The following is a 19,181-nucleotide window of genomic DNA, read 5'->3' as shown; positions in this document are numbered from 1 at the left end:
TAAACAGAAACTTAAGTCACCATGTTGCTTTTATTTGTTGAAAGAAACCTCGATCTTGTTCTATTTGTGTTTTCTTTTTGACAACTGCATGGTGTAGGACATATCTACAGATTAATGCAGCCTCTCCTGAGACTGTCATGGCCCCCAGGGGTCTGTTATGAGGGTGAGGACGGGGACATCGCTGTTGCTGGTGCCGCCGTGTTGTCCCAGCAGGGGAGAGATTGATCTGGCGGGGCTGGTTATATATGTGTCTATTATTCAAGTGTTCAGGCTGGATGTTACCCTGGGTTGTATGACCATGATGGGAGGGGGTGAACTGGTGTTGATTTGTAAGTAAATATTGCATAATTGTAGGTCGGCCCTCCCTCTGAAACAGTCTGCACTGTGTGGTCGGGGCCAAGGGAAGTGGAAAGTATTTGTAGTTGTACAAACTTCTCTCCCTTAAGTAAAAGAAGTTTGCTTTTCAGTCCTTATGATGTCCTTGAGTTGATCGTAAAAGGTTGCAGTACAAAAGCTGTTGAGTTTGGAATTGTTTTTTTTGTTTTTTTCTGTTTTAGCAGGATTATACATGTGTTCAGATTTCTAAAGTTATAAATATTAACTGCTTTTTGCAGGATTATGTTTGTGTACAGGTTTGTAAAGTTAGGATGACTGTTTTATTGATTTTTGTAGGATTGCAAGCATGTTCAGCTTGTAAGGTTATGAACATAATGAATATCGTTTTTCAGTGCTCTCAGCCTGATTGCAATTGTGTAGAAATTTGTAACATGAGTATTGTGTTTAATTGCCGTCAGCAGGGTTTTAAGTGGGATTGAAACATTATTAATGTTGTTTTTCAAACCTTTGCCAAACTGTAGCATGCTATGAAGGCGTACCCAGATGTGACGTGCTATCACTGCTACCACAAGGCTATTATCCATAGGTTATTGTAGTGTTGGATGGGAATATCAAGTTACATATGTGAGTGCATTGCAAGTGATTCCGTGGCATTTGATTGGCTAACCAAGCAATTTGTTTACATTTACATTTCCATATTTAGAAAATCTTGCCATGGCTACTGCCTGACTGCTGTTCACTGATTGGGTGATTATAGAAAGGACATGGCTTGTGTGACATCATTGCGATGAACGATGTCTTTAGTTATATTTTTGTTAATCTTTGAATAAGCAGCCTGTGATGTTATTATTGTATTTATTTTTAAGAACAGACTTCAAAATGTTTTTGTTTTTTTTCAATGAGGATAAGATAAGATATGGAAAGAAACATTCCATTACGGAACATATAAACGTTTTGCATATATACATGACCTTGAAGATCCAGGATAGAATAGGTCTTCACCAAACCATGCTTGTCTTAACAGGCGACAAACAGGATCAAGTGTTAAGGCTCACTGACTTGGTTGATGCATGTCATCATATCCCAATTGCATGGATTGATGCTTATGATGTCAATCACTGAATTGTCTGGTACGGACTCAATTATTTTCAGACCACCATCATATATCTGGAAATTATCTGAGTGTAGCATAAACAACACACAAACAAACAAATATTTAAATGTAAAACCAGCGTGCACACATTGCATAAATCTGCAGCGTTTTTACAGTTTCAACACCGTTTTTTACATTAATATCTCCATACCTCCATACATTATTGAAGTCAGTCTTAAGTACGCGATGTTGACAGCTTTGCCTTCCTTAAGTCCCTGCTGCCTACTATGTGACACACGTTGGAAGAATGCAAGCCTTCGGTTCGCAAAGGTTATCAGTTTCTGGAGGTAACAGGGGCGGTCGGGTAGTCTAGTGGTTAAAGCATTCGCTCGTCATGCCGAAGACCCGGGTTCGATTCCCAACATGGGTACAATGTGTGAAGCCCATTTCTGGTGTCCCCCGCCGTGATATTGCTGGAATATTGCTAAAAGCGGCGTAAAACCATACTCACTCACTCACTCACTCTGGAGGTAACAGTCGTATGAAATATATCATGAAATTTGCTTTATCAGTTTAGTCAAGTACGGAGCCCCTTTTTTCAGAGAGACCTTATGGCTACGACTGTCCAGTGTCTGATGAACTGTGGGCGTTGGGACAGTCCTTTGCTGAGACCACTTTGTGAATATGGATCATGTTTTCTAAAGTCCCTGTGTGGCCTTGTATTAGATCGCTGACTTTGTGTGTTGGCGATTACGTGCCTCATTCTGACTGTATGTGTTCGAATACCCAAAAGTACTAGAATTTGTACTTTACTGAGAAAGTGTAATCCCAAATTGTTAGGTATCAGGGGGCGGTCGGGTAGCCTAGCAGTTAAAGCGTTCGCTCGTCACGCCAAAGACCCGGGTTCAATTCCCGACATTGGTACAATGTGTGAAGCCCATTTCTGGTGTCCCCCGCCATGATATTGCTGGAATATTGCTAAAAGCTGCGTAAAACCATACTCACTCACTCACTCACTCACTGTTAGGTATCAGTCCTGATCACAAAGGATCATGAGGATCTAGAAAGTGCAGCACTGTTGATAACTTGAATTGATGGACCACCCCTCTTTAAGGCAAACAAAGTGATGTGTCAATCCACATTTATCAATCTTCAGAAATGGAATATATTTTAAGCTGTCAGTGGTTTTAATACAAATTTCAATAACTGAATGTGACTCAACATTGAATCCTATTTGTTGAGCTCGAACGTTTTCTGGTGTCTCTGGTTTTCAAGAGAAGGTTATCCTTAGGTGTCTCTTGAAAATAGGACCTCCATCACTGTGCTAAAAAGTTCTGTGAACATTCTCCTTAAATGACAAGGCTTTATTCAATTTTAAAAATAATTATAGTATTTAGGGATAAAAGGTTTTATGAAACAGCTACTTGTAATCCATGGAACACCTCTGCGAACATTACTTTCAAAGAATGGCCATTACTGTTCCTATACATTAACAGGGGAGGTGTAATTTCATCAGCAACCTCACACGGGATATTTTCCAGAGGGCTTGTCAAACTGCCCTGGTTACGTACTCTTAGTCATGAAAATCTCTTTTAAGAAATATCTTGTGACTGTCTAGCCATACCTTTACGGATATATCATGGCTCCCAAATAATGAGCCAGTTGTCAGTATAGATTTTCCATCTCACTGATTCTCTTAGTGAAGATGAGGGAGGAACAGTTGTTATCACCATGGTAATGTAGACTGTGTTCCACATTGTTCATTTGGGGTCTGTGTGTAATACTGGCCTGGACAGCAGAGGAGGATGTTGTGCAGGCATGGATGGGTCCTGTGGCGGGAGGGGAGGGGGAAGGAGAGAAATAGTGGATATCACCTGGGAAATGTAGACAGCGTTGTACCTATTCATTTGGGGTCTGTGTGTAATACTGGCCTGGACAGCAGTGGAGGATGTTGTGCAGGCATGGATGGGTCCTGTGGCGGGAGGGGAGGGGGAATGAGAGAAAATATGGATATCACCTGGGAAATGCAGACAGCGTTGTACCTATTCATTTGGGGTCTGTGTGTAATACTGGCCTGGAAAACAGAGGATGATACTGTGAGTGCATGGAAGGGCACTGGTGGGATGGGGGAGGGAGGGGGAGTCTGAAGTCAGTGTCTGCAAGTTTGTGGATTTTGGAATCAGTTGTGGTTAAAGGGAGGGGTGGAATTTAGACAGATGGGAATAGTTATTGGTAGTTTGTTGAATGAACATGCCCGGGATATTTGGGGAAGTGGTTGTTATAGAGAGAGTCAGGTTGATATGGGTGGGGAATTTTGCCTGGGGATGTGATGAAGAGATGCTTCCTTGTATATTATTGGGGACAAGATATGAGACGAATGGGGTTTGGGGAACTCCTGTTCATCCACGGCTCTATTAAATGATGCATTCTTAGCACTACGATCATAAGTCAGTTAGAATACCGTATTAGGGGGCTCTTGTTTGAATAAAAGTTTTGTGAAAAAAAAACAGTTGAAAGATCGTAAACTTCGTGGTGTATGCTTACAGTCTGAAATGATACAAAAGAAAAGTCTGTGCGTATTATACACGACAGATATATTATTCCAGAATTAAATTGCCGATAATTAAGGGTGCATATAACACGGAGTGCGTAGGAAACACGAATGAATAAGTTTTGTGTACATTAATCATTCGGAAGGGGTGCTAATTGAGATTGTTCACTTGCCAATATATTAGCAAATATCGCCGTGGGCGCTTATTACGTCGAATACGGTGTGTGAGTTAAGATAGTTTATTTGTGGCGTTAAACATCTTTATTGATAGGATCCATAGCGATCTTAATGCTAAGACAATCGTAACAGCTTAAACTTGGACTTGACTTAAAATAGTCAAAGTCATTACATCGCTCTATTTCATGGACCCATGGCCTCATTCCACCAGCTGATCTTACCGCTAAGACGATCATAAGACCTATACTTTAACATTGACTTTCGACAATTGTAGCCACGAATACATTGTGTTATTGATCAGAGCCCAACAACTGCCTTATACAGTATAGTCCTGTTAGTGCTAAGATGATCATAACACCTATGACCCATGAAGATTCCGGGGTAGAATAGGTCTTCAGCAACCCATGCTTGCCGTAAAAGGTGACTATGCTTGTCGTAAAAGGCGACTAACGGGATCGGGTGGTCAGGCTCGCTGACTTGGTTGATGCATGTCATCGATCCCAATTGCATATTAATCACTGGATTGTCTGGTCCAGACTCGATTATTTACAGTTCGCCGTCATATAGCTGGAATATTGCTGAGTGCGGCTTTCAACAACAAACCAACCAACCAATCACAACACCTATACTTTAACATTGACTTGCGACAATTGTAGCGCTAAGATTGCTGTGTGGAACAGCGTCTGGGATGATGGAGGTGTCCTGTGGAGTTTACCACTTCGGTGAAACCCACGAACACGGGTATGGTGCTGACAAACCTAGAAACATAATCGGGGCAAACTGGGATTCGAACCCACAATCATAGGTTTCTGGCGTGCCCAAGGGATGCAACTCTGCACAGCGAATCGCGGTGCCTTAGACGACTGGGCCACCCGTGCCCCCTATTAGTGTTAACTGACCACTGATTCATGCCTCAGAATGATGAAGAACAGGCACACTGGAGGGAGTTTAGCAATCAGATTTATTTGAATGACTCATGACAGAAAATCTTGAACTCTCAGGCTGAATAAGGTTTGGAGAAATTGGCAAATTGAAAACTTGCTTTATGATTATGGTGTGAACTTATCTTAGGATATTAAGGATGGATTTGTGGAAGGATTGAACGAAATTGTTTTTTTAATCCAGTTTGTTTTGAGTCAACAAGTCCTGTGTGTACCAAGCCAGTAATGTCAATGTTCTTGTCTTCCATTCTGGATAATGTGAGAATATTGAACTTATGAAAAATTGTTTTGCAGTGTCTAAAGGGACGACTTCATTGAAAGTTTTTGTTTGATTTAATGTAATATTTGAAATTGAAGGTTACTGTTGGACAAAATATTCAGCATGGTCGAGTTTTATTATTGTCAGAGGAATTGTTTCCTGGGTGATCAATTAACAAAACTGATTGTTAACAAATGTAATTTCCTAATGGAAGACATCCTTTTTGGGATAATTGTGTTTCCTTATCGAGTAATTAAAAAGGGTCTGTATTCTTTGAAAACGTTATGGCAAGATAGTTTTCTTAAAATGTTATGTCAGAGAGATATACTGTGTTGAAATCAATCAATATTGATGAATCTGTGTAATATCTGCTGTTTTTGCTTTAAAAAGATCATGAGACAGATAATCAATTTGTGCCTTCATATAATCTTATTGTCTTACTTTCCAATAAATACATTGTTGATACCTAGCTTGAAGTGAGTATGGAGCATTATACTATTTTATTTAAAAAAAATTTGTGTTGTATATGATAAAACATGTTCATAGCGGCTGTTTGTCAATCCTTCGTTGAGTTGTCTCCCTTTCTAAGTTCGGTTTTGTTCATGTTCCATCAGATCTTTGACTCTTCTGTTGGTTGCGTAACCTAATGGTGAAAGTGCAACAATGGTTGCTGGTCACACTGAAGACTAGGTTTGATTCTCTACCTGGGTACCATGCTTAAAGCGATCTTTGTGTCTCCCACGTTGTCTTTTGCAAAGATATTGCTTAACTTTTAGCCTGCTGAATTATTTTCACACTTCTTACCCCTGCCTGCTGGATTAATTTTAGCATAGGGCGCTCTAAAGAGGGTGGGTGATTTCAAACAGTCGGTGCTTCATTAAACAAGGGCCAATTGAAGAATTATTTGGGTTCAACATCAGATGCACGGGAAGTGACACCTCTGTCGAATGGGTTCGACGTTAGCGTGCAGAGCTTTAAAAGTGGCGTAAAACCAAATTATGAACTAATCGTTCTGTATTATTCATCTTGTCTTTTTTAGCTAAGCTCTCATGGGAATACCGGGTTAGAGTAAGTGAGTGAGTTGGGTTGAATGCTGCTTTTAATAGTGTTCCTGTTATATTGCGGTATGTGAGTGAGTGAGTGAGTGAGTTGGGTTGAACGTTGCTTTGAACAGTGTTCCTGTTATATCTTGGTATGTCAACTTGATATGGGTGGAAAGCCCGAAGTGATGCAGTTAGAAGAGACCCTATCATCCTATGCTCGTTGTAAGAGATGGGGGGTCAGGCTCAGTTGATGCAAGTCATAATACCCTGATGGCGTGGATCATTGCTCACAATATCAATCACTGGAATTTCTGGTCCAGACTTGATTCTTTCCAAGCTGTTGTCTCAAAGCTGAAATATTACTGAGTGCAGCGTTCAACAACAACAAAAATCTTTATCCATTTTAAGCAGCTGAAGAGACAATTCTTGATGGAATTCCTGATAAAGACAAGTCTTATGTAATTGTCCCCTGTAGGTCTAGACAATGTCCATACCAATACTAGTTTAGTGTTCAGTCAGTCGTGAAAGTGGCTTAGCAGCAAATGCGCCCATTATCCCATGGGCCTAAGCCTGGTAGAGTCTTCCACATGTACTAGCCTTGCTTCATTGACTGTCAACAGTGCCCAGTAACCCCTGCCCTCTGGAGATAAGGGCATTTAGCATGGTCGGAGAAGCTAGGGGGCTGCATGGTGATTGGCTTTGGTCTTCATTTACAAGAGAACTAATTCATCTTGTGCACTGAGACATGATGATGTTTGTGGGGTACAAGAATCAAGAATTCACTACTTATTGTACACAACCACCCTGGTGGGGCAGAGTACAAAGCTATTTACACAAAACTAGTAACATACTTACATGTAGTACCTACACATGGAGAAATCTCAGCCCACTGATAGAAATAGGCGACCCTTTCCAGACTGATAAAACCAACCTCCTTAAACACTTTATGAACCCACCAAAAGAATGGTCAAGTCTTGTTGCCCGGACTATATTTCACATGTTCAAGCTGAGGCCATGAGAAAATTTTATTATATTCAATTCAACTAAGTGTACGCTGCCAGCAATATCCTAATATACATAAATGTTTATATGATGTAAATGAAATAACATGTAATACCTCTATGCATAATGTACATGATATATATATACCTGTCATATCTATAATTATATGCATGTACATATGTAGATAGTTTGTACCCTGCCCCACGAGGGTGTTCAGTACAATACAAATTCTTGATTCTTGATTTATGTATATATATACACAGGGAGAGAGAGCTGCATGTATGCTCTTTGACACAAAATAATATTTATTCTAAACATACTGACGATACAATAATAATTTCAGTCGATATAATTGCAATGTTTTGGTTTATGTCAATTGATAGACTTGCATAAGTCTCACAGGAAAGTATATATAATTTAAAAAATAACCAATAAAAGATTGACATCCTTGTACTTTTGACCTATCTTCCATACATATCCCTGTATGATAAATAAATTCTTAAAGTGTTTTTATCATAACAATTCTGAAGGTCAAAATATGAAACCTTGCTCCTTCAACCATGGATGGTGACCGTTCTGTATCCCTATGGGGCATTTAAAGGGGAACAGACACAAAAGGGTATCCTACTATTTAGAGACACTTAATCGGCATTTTTCAACTTCTTGGGTCTGAAATCACTTAGAGATAGGTGAGTAGTATGTAGTCTCGCTGCTTGTTCAAAGGGGTTGTTGCAGGATCGGCTACACAATCTGACACCCGGGGTATTTCAGGGGTCACACCTCATCACAGGAGAAGTCAGTTTACTGTTCTGTTTGTATCATATGATGGCTTTTTGTAGGTGTTCTTTAGTGGGTTTCTAGGTCAAGGTGGCAACAGAGCAGTTTTGAAATGAATATCAATGTGAAGAGTTACAAAATAGGGATTGAAGGGGACCTGTGATTGTCAAAAGTTAAATGGGACCTTCCCTTGACGTGATGAAGCCAAAAGTTTTGAAGACCACCCTTGCGTTTGACAGTCATTGTGTATTAGAAACATACAGACTGGATAAACATGTGTATAAATATACACCCCTGTACACCCAAGTGTCTGAATATAGGTCAGATTAACATATAGCCTAGCAAATCTTTTATTACACAATGCAGTTCTCTACTTTAAAAATTACTGATGCTGATATGAATAGAGCAGTCAAGTTTGTGTTTCTAAAATACATGTATTCCACAATCATGGCGTGGGACTAGTCTCTTGTGTCCTATGGCTGTCATAATGGTCGACTAAGATAGATTGGATTGTATTATGCAAGGTGAGCATAATACATATTTAATATTCCTAATATTTGCTATTTATGATTATGGTAATAATCATTGAATCATATAATGTCATTCTTACATTATGTTTAATAACCTAAGTGTTATTATTAGAAACTGCATATGAATTCAGTGTGTGAGTGATCTGCCTCGTTTATCATATAGTGCTTTATGATTTGCAGCCATGTTTCTCTATATAATCACCTCAATGATTTGCGGCCATGTTTGTCTATATAATCACCCACTGTCATATAGCTGGAATATTGCTGAGTGCGGCGTAAAACAACAAACCAATATAATCACCCACACTTCAGAAAACCTGTTCTAAACATTTTGGGAAATTAGCCAATAGTTTACTGAGCAAGCATATATTGAATTGATGGCTGGAGATTAAAAGTAGCTCATGCAGAGTGACTCAATATATCGGATTGTGATGCCAAGTTTATCTCTTTGTGTCATCAACGAGCTGAACCAATCCATCGTAAGATGATGCATGTTTATGTTCATACCCTAAAGCCTAAGGGTCATTGCCCATGCTTCCAGTCTGCTCCAGATTTGATTATGTACACTGTCTTTTCCTTGGAGTATTGCTGACTGGTGTATGTAACACTAACTCACTCACTCACTCACTCACTCACTCACTCACTCACTCACTCACTCACTCACTCACTCACTCACTCACTCACTCACTCACTCTGTATATACTGATGGTAAAAAGTAAGAGAAGGAATCTGTTATGAACTGTGTAGCTTTTATTGATGATAAAATCATTAGTTTTGTTTGTTTTTTGTTTGATGCCGCACTCAGCAATATTCCAGCTATATGACGGTGGTCTGTAAATAATCGAGTCTGGACCAGACAATCCAGTGATTGAAATAATGAGGGTCAATGTAATCAATAGGTAACGATGTGACATGGTTCTTGTATTTGCTTGAGGTGGAATACGGACAGGTTCAGTTTCCAACTAGACAACAACTTGTGAAGTTGATTGGCTTCTTTCATCACATCTTATAAACATATGAAAGTAAAACAACAAGTCAGGCTATCAATTAAAATACTTCTTTTTTTTCCAAAGCCCCACAGTTATATGTAAATAGGGAAACTAAAACATGACTTTTGGATCAACAGGAAGATCAAGAAAGGACAGTGCTAAATTAGTTCATTAGTTTCAACTGTTGCTATGACGATCTTGAAATCTTTCAGATCAGAAATAAACTTCATCTTATCTTAAGGATTTAGAAACACAGAAATTGTTCCTGCCATCACAAACAAAATACGGAAAAACTCTATAAATATTTCAGGATGTGTCACCTTGTAGCCCAGTAATAACTGCTCCAAAGGTCAGGCGGTAGATCCAGGCAAATAATTTGTAATCTACCTGTCAAAACTTTAAACAGATTGTGAATTAATCATAGTTGTTACAGCTCATATCATTCAAGTGGCACCGCCATGAAGTTAAACTGTCAGCATTTCTTTATGGCAAGGCCACATTTAAATAGAACCTGCAATTATGAGATCTCTGCTTGTGAAAGGTGTTAGAAGAGATTGATGTAGAGTTTCAGGTGTGGAAGTCTTTGGCGACGGGAGCTCCAGATGGGGTGAACTTTATTGGGTAGAACGTCCACTGTCTCGCTCAGATACAATATCAGAAGCTTGTCTTGTTTTTTTCTGTCAAATTTCTCCATGACTGATTCAATAACTCAAGTATTGAGTCAGGTTATGCCTTGAAAAATATGTTGATTTCATTTACATATCTTAAAAAATTGTCTTTAGGAAATCAGAATGTTTTGGATTGGCCATTTTGTTTTGATTCAAGATTAGATATTATTTGTGAGTTGTTTTTTTCCTTGTATTCAATTCCAGAATCAATTATATAAACAAATATAACATGAATATTAAATGTTCGTAGAAAATCCTGATTGGCATATTTTTGGAAGATTAATTTAAGAAAGGCATTTAAAGATGGTACTTGTTGTTACCCTGCCTGGCTCTTGGCATTTGATATAAGGGGATAAAACAAGGACTGGTCGGCTCAGAGTCAGTATACTGTGTCTGAGTGAGGTATTCATGTTAAACTACAGCATGGTATCTCAGTGGGCTAGCACTATAAATCGGCATCAGTCTAGCACAAGCAGACACACACACACACACACGCACGCACGCACGCGCGCTCGCATGTACAATAATCTTGACGTGACGTTAAACCCCATTTCTACCTCACCACCTCACCTGTCAGACTGTGGCATGGTATCTCGATGGGCTAGCACTATTATATTATCAGAGTCCCGAACATAAAGTACGAGGAGACCTCTCATGGTACGTATTCATATTCGACATCCCGTGAATAGCAGCTGGTTACTGACAGAGAGAGGGAGTCAAGCAGAATGCAGACAAGTCACATGTTTAGCAACAGTTAGAACTGCAGGATTACCGATGGGAGATCTCATGAAATATGAACTGTTGTCACACAAAAATGATGAAGTGTCTTTAATATGCAGACACATACAAGTAGTACTATCTTCATCAAATATACTCATTTCTCAGAAACTGTCTTTGTTTCGCCAGTCACCAATGCCATTGAATCTGAGCGTCTCTATGGTAACCTATGGGAGCCTGACTCAAGGGATAGGAAGAAACAGTGAAAGAAATCACTATTATCAGCGGCAAACTCTCAAACGAGCACTATTACAGTAATTTGTTATCACACGTCACAAGTTGATACTTATGTCCTAAGACCCACATTCCAGTTTGTCAATGGATGTTTGAAATGTTTCTGCCTCCAAGATTAAAGAGTATCCATATCAAGGGAGATAAGTTATTGGTTGATACAATCATGGCTCAGTGATACCTTTCTTTAATCTATTTACACCTCGACAACAAATTCTCCAGTTGCTGTGTTGAACTGTTGGAGATATGGGAACGGTATTGGGACAGTTTGCGTGTATAAATCATGAGCCTTGCTATAAAATGACTGTTAGGACACCTTTAGAGTGTCTTGTTTCAAAGATACCAGATAATGGCTTGCTTGTATACTGTAATGGGGAATACTGCATGGTTAGCCGTTGTTTGGCTTAGTGTTATATACACACTCAGGCCTGGGCTGGGTGCATTTTGTAAATTTGAAACTTCTTAAAATTATGACATCACACTTCAATCTTCTTGTTTAGACTGATTTTGGCATCTATAGTTTACCTTTTATGGCCAGGGTAGGTCGGGTAGCCTTGTGGTGAAAGCGTTCGCTTGCACACCAAAGACCTGGGTTCGATTCCCGACATGGGTACAATGTGCGAAGCCTATTTCTGGTGTCCCCCGCCGTGATATTGTGGGATTAATGCTAAAAGCGGTGTAAAACCATACTCACTCACTCACTCACTCACTCACTCACTCACTCACTCACTCACTCACTTGCAGCGAGCAGAGTTTGCTGGGGATCAGATCTAACACAGTGGGGAGGGATGACACTGAAGTTTGTTTGGTTGTCACTCTTAAAGGGCCTTTGTCCCAGTTGAGTGGATCAATGCTCATGATGTCAATCACTAGATTGTCTTGTCAAGACTTCATTATTGACAGACAGCAATCAGATTGCTGGAATAGTGCTGCTTTAAACAAGGGACATGCCTAGGTCTACTGGGTTGATATTTATAAATGGCCCTTTGTCTAAACTAAAACATGTTGATGTCAACGGCCTTAACCTACTGTTATAAAACATTAAAACATCAATATTTATGAATTTGACTTGCAAAGTGCCAAAGGGTTTCCTCCAACACTTTAGCAAGATATATGGGATGCTCTTTGAAGTGAACTTAAATTTTGATTTTGTTTTTTTCAAAAGTTGAAAAAGCAGACTGAATCTGAAAATGAAAGCAGGACAAACCAATATGTTCTTGTTAATGTCAATTTTATTTTACAGGAAACATTTGAAAATATTTAGGAACATTATTGAAAGATGAACAATCCCACCTAATCTCTTTTGATATAGGTATATGACTCAAGCTATTAATAAATGGAATTCAAAAACTTTGGAATATACAAGAGATAAAAATTCTTTTTCACTTAAAAATTCTAAATATCTCTTTGCAAAGGGAAGATGTTCTGGAAACATGTTGGGGTGTTTTGTCATTGTTTTGAGAAACTTCCTCGTTGAATTGACGGCATGGTTGTGTAACCTGGTTTTGATATCAATCAGCCCCTCACTGCTGATAAGGCATTTATCAGTATTCCAGCCGTTAAGGACGTTTCCATAACGAGAAAATAATCTTAATTCCTGTGTAAGCACTTCTTAAGTTAGGGCATTATCTACACCGTTTTCATATGTGTAGAAATCTATATCAGAAGGCTTATCACAATGGGGACAATCTGTTGATTTTGTTCATCGTTTATCTTAGCCTGTGTTAGAATTGTTTGGGCTGATCATGTGCATTATCAACTCTTGAAAGTTATCTCCGAAAAATTGTATTGTATAAATTTTGATTTCATCCCCCCCCCCCCCAAAATGTGATTTATTGATAAATCACAAATGTAATACAGACTTGTACAAGTTTTAATGTATTCCAGGGTAATATTGAAAATAGAATTGGTTAGTCACTCAGAATAACAAGCATAAACAACAATGTGTATTGTAAGAGGCGACTGATGGGAAGGGGTGGTCACCGACTTAGTTGATGTTTTGAGATTGTTGATCATGATGCCAATCACTGGATTGTCTGGTCCAGACTCAATTATCTACAGATCGCCGTCATATAGCTGGAATATTGCTGAGTGTGGCAATAAGTATCAAACAAAGTAAGTTTTATTCACGAAACCTTTTTCTTCAGCAATATGATGATGGTGTACACCAAATAAGGTGTTTTCCCCCAGAATCCCACTTCGGCACCTAACCCTTTTACATAACAACTGACTGTCAGATGACCTCTCTTCTACTAGAACAATAGGTTTGGAACTTTATGTTTACTTAATTAATCAAAATAACATTAAAAGCCCTTACAATGGCTCTAAATGAGGATCGATCTGACTACTTGCTCATGCTATAAACTGCTTTGTCTGCGTTCTGACTGAATTATTTACAGGCTGCCGTGATGAAGCTGTAATATTGCTGACGAAAAAACTACAATCACTCACTCACAGAAATACATCAAATAATCCTACAAATTAAATCCATTGATCCACTCTGCATGCACTTCATGTATATTTATTCTGAGGGAATCTCGGTATCGCGTTTCCCGGGAGAGGATTGATGTCTTCCATGCAGACATCCCCTTTCCTCGGGTTTTGTCAATTAACACAAATTACTTGAATACTATTTAGTTGGAAAGAATAAAAGTTGATCCGGAGACACGTGATAATGCCCACTGTATCAATACAGACTCTACAACCTTAAAGATTCTGACTGGTGTGAGCAAACTGTCCTTACAATCAAAAGGTTTGCGGGATCCGTCTCAACCAGGCCGTACCAGAGCTGGTATTCTTGTTACTCAAAATGAGCTTATGTTTAGATGGGTTAAAGTTGTTCACACAGATCTTGGTGTAAATGAAACATTTTTATCTTGATGTAAATAAATCGTCCTTGAAGAGCCTTGTAAGACCCAAGGATCTGATTAGAAGGGTAGGGTTTCATTATATTTTGATAACCACAGGAGCAGGTTGTCAGCTTTCGGCTTGTATATGCACAGGTGAATACCTGTCGGACACTCGTTATCTGTCAATCTCAGTCATCATTCACCTGACACGTCAGTTTCATGTCAATTTCATTGTCATCGAAGGTCATCGGCTACTGGACTTTCATGGTCGTTATGTGACTTCCCTGATCGGGTTGAGTGGAGGTGTTGATTTCTGTCATAAATATGTACATATCTTATCTGGGACTTGAACACTTTGACACATTGGTATGGTAAATGTTTCCTTATGGCTCTTCTTGTCTTTCTCTCATGTGTTCATATTCTTATGGTATCTTTTCATTACTCTTTCGTCTTACTTTCATTGACAATCTGGGGGCATGGGTGGCCCTGTCGTCTGAGGCTCCGCGATTCGCTGTGCAGAGTTGCGTCCCTTGGGCACGCCAGAAACCTTGTGGGTTCGAATCACGGTTCTCCCCAATTATGTTTCTAGGTTTGTCAGCTCGTGGGTTTTACCGAAGTGGTCAACATCTGAGACCTGCATCACTTTGTGCTTTCCTCCCACATTAAGCTGACACGCTGATATAACTGGAATACTGTTAAAAGCAGCGTTAAACCCAACTCACTCACTCACTCCTTAGAATATGAATGTACATCTTTCCTAGCAGAACATTAATATCATGAAGTTATGCATCGGGTTAAACTGATAACGTCAGACGCACATTTCCTGCAAGGGGAAATGTCATGTCCCTTCAAGTGATTGTACAGTGTTATCGCTATCTGTCCATCAATAGCTGGTGTGTATTGCTATCTGTCCATCAATAGCTGGTGTGTATTCCAGATGCTGGTTGATACAGTGTCAATTATGAGAATGAATTATTGATAGAACTTTGTGTGACTTTGAACCAAAGGAATATGTAAGTACTCTTCAATGTGGGTGTTGATGGAACAATCATGTCATGATAACTGTCTGTCAACATTTGTGCTCAGGAGAGTACTATGAATGAAATATTCATGATCTGGCATTTTGTATTCTACGAAATTCACAACACATTGTGGTCTTGTTTATATGAATATAAATGAGATGTGATACATCACAATATGGAAATCAACACCATTTTATTAGCACAAGAACTGTTAGAAATCAATTATGCTGACTAATTTAGTTTTGTTATTAAATTCTATGTTCGTTGTCGATGTTACTTAGTGTAATCTACAAGTTAATAAGATGAGACTTTTTTTTACAAAACTTGTTAAATATACTTCTTTGCCTTGAATAATGTCATGCTTTGATTAGTATTTACATATATTTTGTTTATTTTGGCGCAGATGTAAAAATAACATCATGTTTAGGCCTTCTGTTTTTTATTAGTGGCAAGATACCAATAGAGACTCGATTGTTTCTTCAGTTAGAATAAATTTCTTCAGATGTATAATTCGCCATAAACACTGATGATAAAATCTTGAAGTCCTATTTTTCACCTAAGAGTAAAACCAAGTCAGCAGAAATTGTTTTTGTCGAAAGTCAATTTATTTTTATTCTAATTTCAGGCTTTTTGGTTGGTATGTCTTGTTAACCAACTAAAACATAGTATATGGCTTGTAGTACAAGACAGTGTCTTAATTTGACATGTATATATGAATATCATTTTCATTTTAGACTTTTGGGTTGTACACTAATTCCAAGCTGATCTTAGATGATAGTATAACAAGTTTTACTCTTGAATTTGTACATTGCGAATTTCCCAATATCAGGATTGTGGTAAATAGATGATTTTTGGCCTTCAAAAAAGATACTGTTTTGCCCATATTTAACCAGATGTATTACCAGGTAAATCAATTTCTGCGCGACTTTCATTATTGATAAAAAGAGATCAATTATTCAATGATACCCATCATGAATAATGATGAATTAATAAAGAAACAAGATGTATCTTGGCATCATCTTCTGTCATCTTGTTAGAGTATGGTGAAGTCCTGAGTTGATGCAGTAAATGTATGAATATGATGATAAGTTAATTGAAATATACAACTTCTCAAAAGTAGTCAGAGTCAAAATTTGTGGGATTAGACATGTCAGTCTTGTTAGTAAATAAAAATACAATTGTTGAGTAAAGGTCATAAGATTATTTATATTTTTAATGTTTCGGTTGCATTGGGACAAACAAATTTTGTTTTGTGTTGGCCTCACAAGAATACTTGCTCCTCAAAACCAGACATAGATCTTCCTCAGTTTGATCTTAACTGGGGCCATGACAGCTACCCTGGCTTAACCCACATGGGCATAGCTATGTTGAATTCTTTATCAGAACACAGTGATCAGCAGATAACCTTTTAATTATCTGTGTGTAGATAGCACAGGAGCAGGTTCCTGCTCTGTTTCGCTGACAAGCATAACTATCACCAGTCTCCTTTTGAGACCATTTTGTTGAAGTTGCGTGAAAAGATGTGAACCGATAGGAGCTCAGCATCTTCTAGATCAGGTAGGCTCAGTGTAAGGGGTCTTTGTTTGATGGGCAGTCAGCTGTAAAATAAACTATTAGGTCACAACGTAACCCTTTCCTGAAGAGGGATACGGCCCTAATAGTGTGAAATTGTGTCCCCTTTGTGTTGGGGAAGGAGTATGGGAGAGGGAGCATGGTGATAAGTGCATCGTTAATGTTAGCAGGGGTCATGTGACACTGACCACTATCGACTAGATCTGCCCTGGTGGCGTTGGTCATTCAAGGATTGGTCCTCGCTGACTTAGCTTCGATCTGAGGATCTTAGCTGTGGTTTGGGATAGTCTCTATTGCTGTCAAGGATAAACAGATGGATTTGTTGAGTGTGGGAAGGATTTCTTTGATTCTTACAGTGTTAATGCTCAATTCACTCAAAACCTTGACCTGAAATAATTATTCCCAAGTCTAACATGTGGCAATGCATTTGAAAGGCAATTTTAGTCTGGTTCATATGATTTGTCACACATGTTGATAATTTTCTCTGTTTTTTTTTCATCCAAATTTGTCACCCACCATATGGTACATTGTTTGAAAGAGAATTTTGAATCCTTTTAAAAGAAATATTGTCACACTGGTTGTTTTTTAAAACGTTTGTACCTAATTTTAAAAAAAACAGATTAAGGTTATGGTGTAGGGACTGTGAAAGCATTTGTGTGGAGCAGACGGCAGGTGGTAGAGCAAAGTGGAGGGCTCGTGTTACGACCACCTGGTCCGGGATGATAGCCATGGTTCACAGGAATGTTTTTGTCATACACAGGTAGCACAGGCTTGGATGTACTTGCGGAGTGATGGATTTTACTGAGCGTGTGCAGCCAACATGTAGAGTGCTCATGACTGATGACTTGTGAGAAGTAATGGACTTTACTTCTGTTGAAAATCAGGTAGGTAAATTACCTTTTGGTGTGTGTACGTCTCATCAGATTTAGGAGTTATTTAAATGCGGTCAAGAATGTGATAGCTTTGGGGCAGTTTTTCACCATGCAGCATGAATGGACCATGTCTGCTCTTGGCCCTAAAGCAATAATATGCTTGAGTCAAGTCTGTATGTGGATGCAAGTCTTTAGCCCAGTGAGGTGTTGATGTGACCTCAGTGTTTGCAAGAGTTTTGTGGAGTGTTACCAAATATCTTTTGATGTCACGTCTCTTTTTCTACATGTTCATGTGTTTCACAACTTGGTACTTATATGTTTGATCGCTACATGGCTGTACTATTGAGAAGCTGTGTCAAACTTTGGGCTCACTGTTGTCATTGCCTGTAAATCAACATTACTAATTTATATACCTTAAAATTCATTTTCTTGTTTAGGTTTGTTTGAAATCGTCCTGAAATAGTGGAATGATAAATATTGAAATATCGTCAGTATGAGAAAATATTTTGAATCCCAAAAAGCATTTTTCTGTAACAACAATTACGACAAGTATATTTTCACTACAATATCATGAAGTAGTGGAGCTGTATCAAAAAAATATTTTGAAAATCATTTTCAAAATAGACATCAGTTTAAAATGCAGTGGTTGTCAAGACCATTCGTATTCAAGTTTACAATTATCAACAAAAGCATCTTTTTAAACAGCCAACATAAACTCAGATAATGTTTCAAATGAAAGGATTTTATGTGGGATAAGTGAACAGAATAGAATATAAATTTACAGTCTGCTGGTTCTGTATAGAGTGTCTCTATCCCTCATCCTGTATATGTATTAGAGATAATTAGTGGCAAGCAGTGTCTGCTTTGTATGCAGGTAGTACTTGGCGTTGCTAGACTGGTTTTTACTTACGTTTGTATATATGCAGAGCCTGGATTATTGGGGAGGCTTCGGGAGTTAGTATCGGGTGAATTGACTTCCCAGCTGAGGTTGGTACTGGTTTTGTTGTTAAAAAATGGTGGAATGTTAACTCATTCCCTTTGAAAAAGTGAGGATGTTTGTCTGGAAAGTATATCTGATTCATGGTGTTGATGTTTATATGTTTGATGTTGACATTATGGGGGTTATTTTGACAGATGCTTGTAATTGACGGTTGTGAACATTTTTCTGTTCGATCCTTGAGTGTAAGTTTCTTATAGTAGAGATATCAGCAGATATACCTTAATGTGATGCTGTAGATTTCAGAAGATATCTCTTGATGTTCAGTGTCTTGTACTAAACAGGAGTGAGTGAATATGGTGTATCACAATATCACGGCGGGGAACACCAGAAATGGGCTTCACACTTGGTACCCATGTCGGGAACAGAACCTGAGCCTTTGGTATGACAAGCAAACGCTTTAACCACTAGGCTACCCCACTGACCTCTTGTGCTGAACAGCTAATGGGAATATATGACATATTATGAAATAATCAACACCTAACAATGTATTGA

The 19,181-nt window shown here is 38.6% G+C and overlaps 1 protein-coding gene across 12 annotated transcripts in view; it reads left to right on the top strand.

Annotated features, from left to right (window-relative positions):
• The window catches only part of LOC124149284 (D-glucuronyl C5-epimerase-like), a 349,514-nt gene that overhangs the window by 267,122 nt on the left and 63,211 nt on the right, over positions 1-19,181 (top strand). For 7 of the 12 annotated variants that reach the window (XM_046520755.2, XM_046520758.2, XM_046520759.2 and 4 more), the window contains one exon: positions 17,578-17,701. The gene's annotated coding sequence lies outside the window, so the exon portion shown is untranslated. Of the gene's footprint in view, positions 1-8,574; positions 8,704-16,669; positions 16,803-16,885; positions 17,146-17,577; positions 17,702-18,564; positions 18,677-19,181 lie in introns of those variants that run through there. The other 5 variants (XM_046520765.2, XM_046520766.2, XM_046520761.2 and 2 more) reach the window with 5 other exon arrangements.

This window comes from Haliotis rufescens, unplaced genomic scaffold, assembly GCF_023055435.1.
Source record: "Haliotis rufescens isolate VD_foot unplaced genomic scaffold, xgHalRufe1.0.p SCAF_13, whole genome shotgun sequence".
Classification (NCBI taxonomy): domain Eukaryota; kingdom Metazoa; phylum Mollusca; class Gastropoda; order Lepetellida; family Haliotidae; genus Haliotis; species Haliotis rufescens.
Note: the sequence above shows the minus strand (reverse complement) of the source record. Positions and strands in the feature narration are given on the sequence as shown.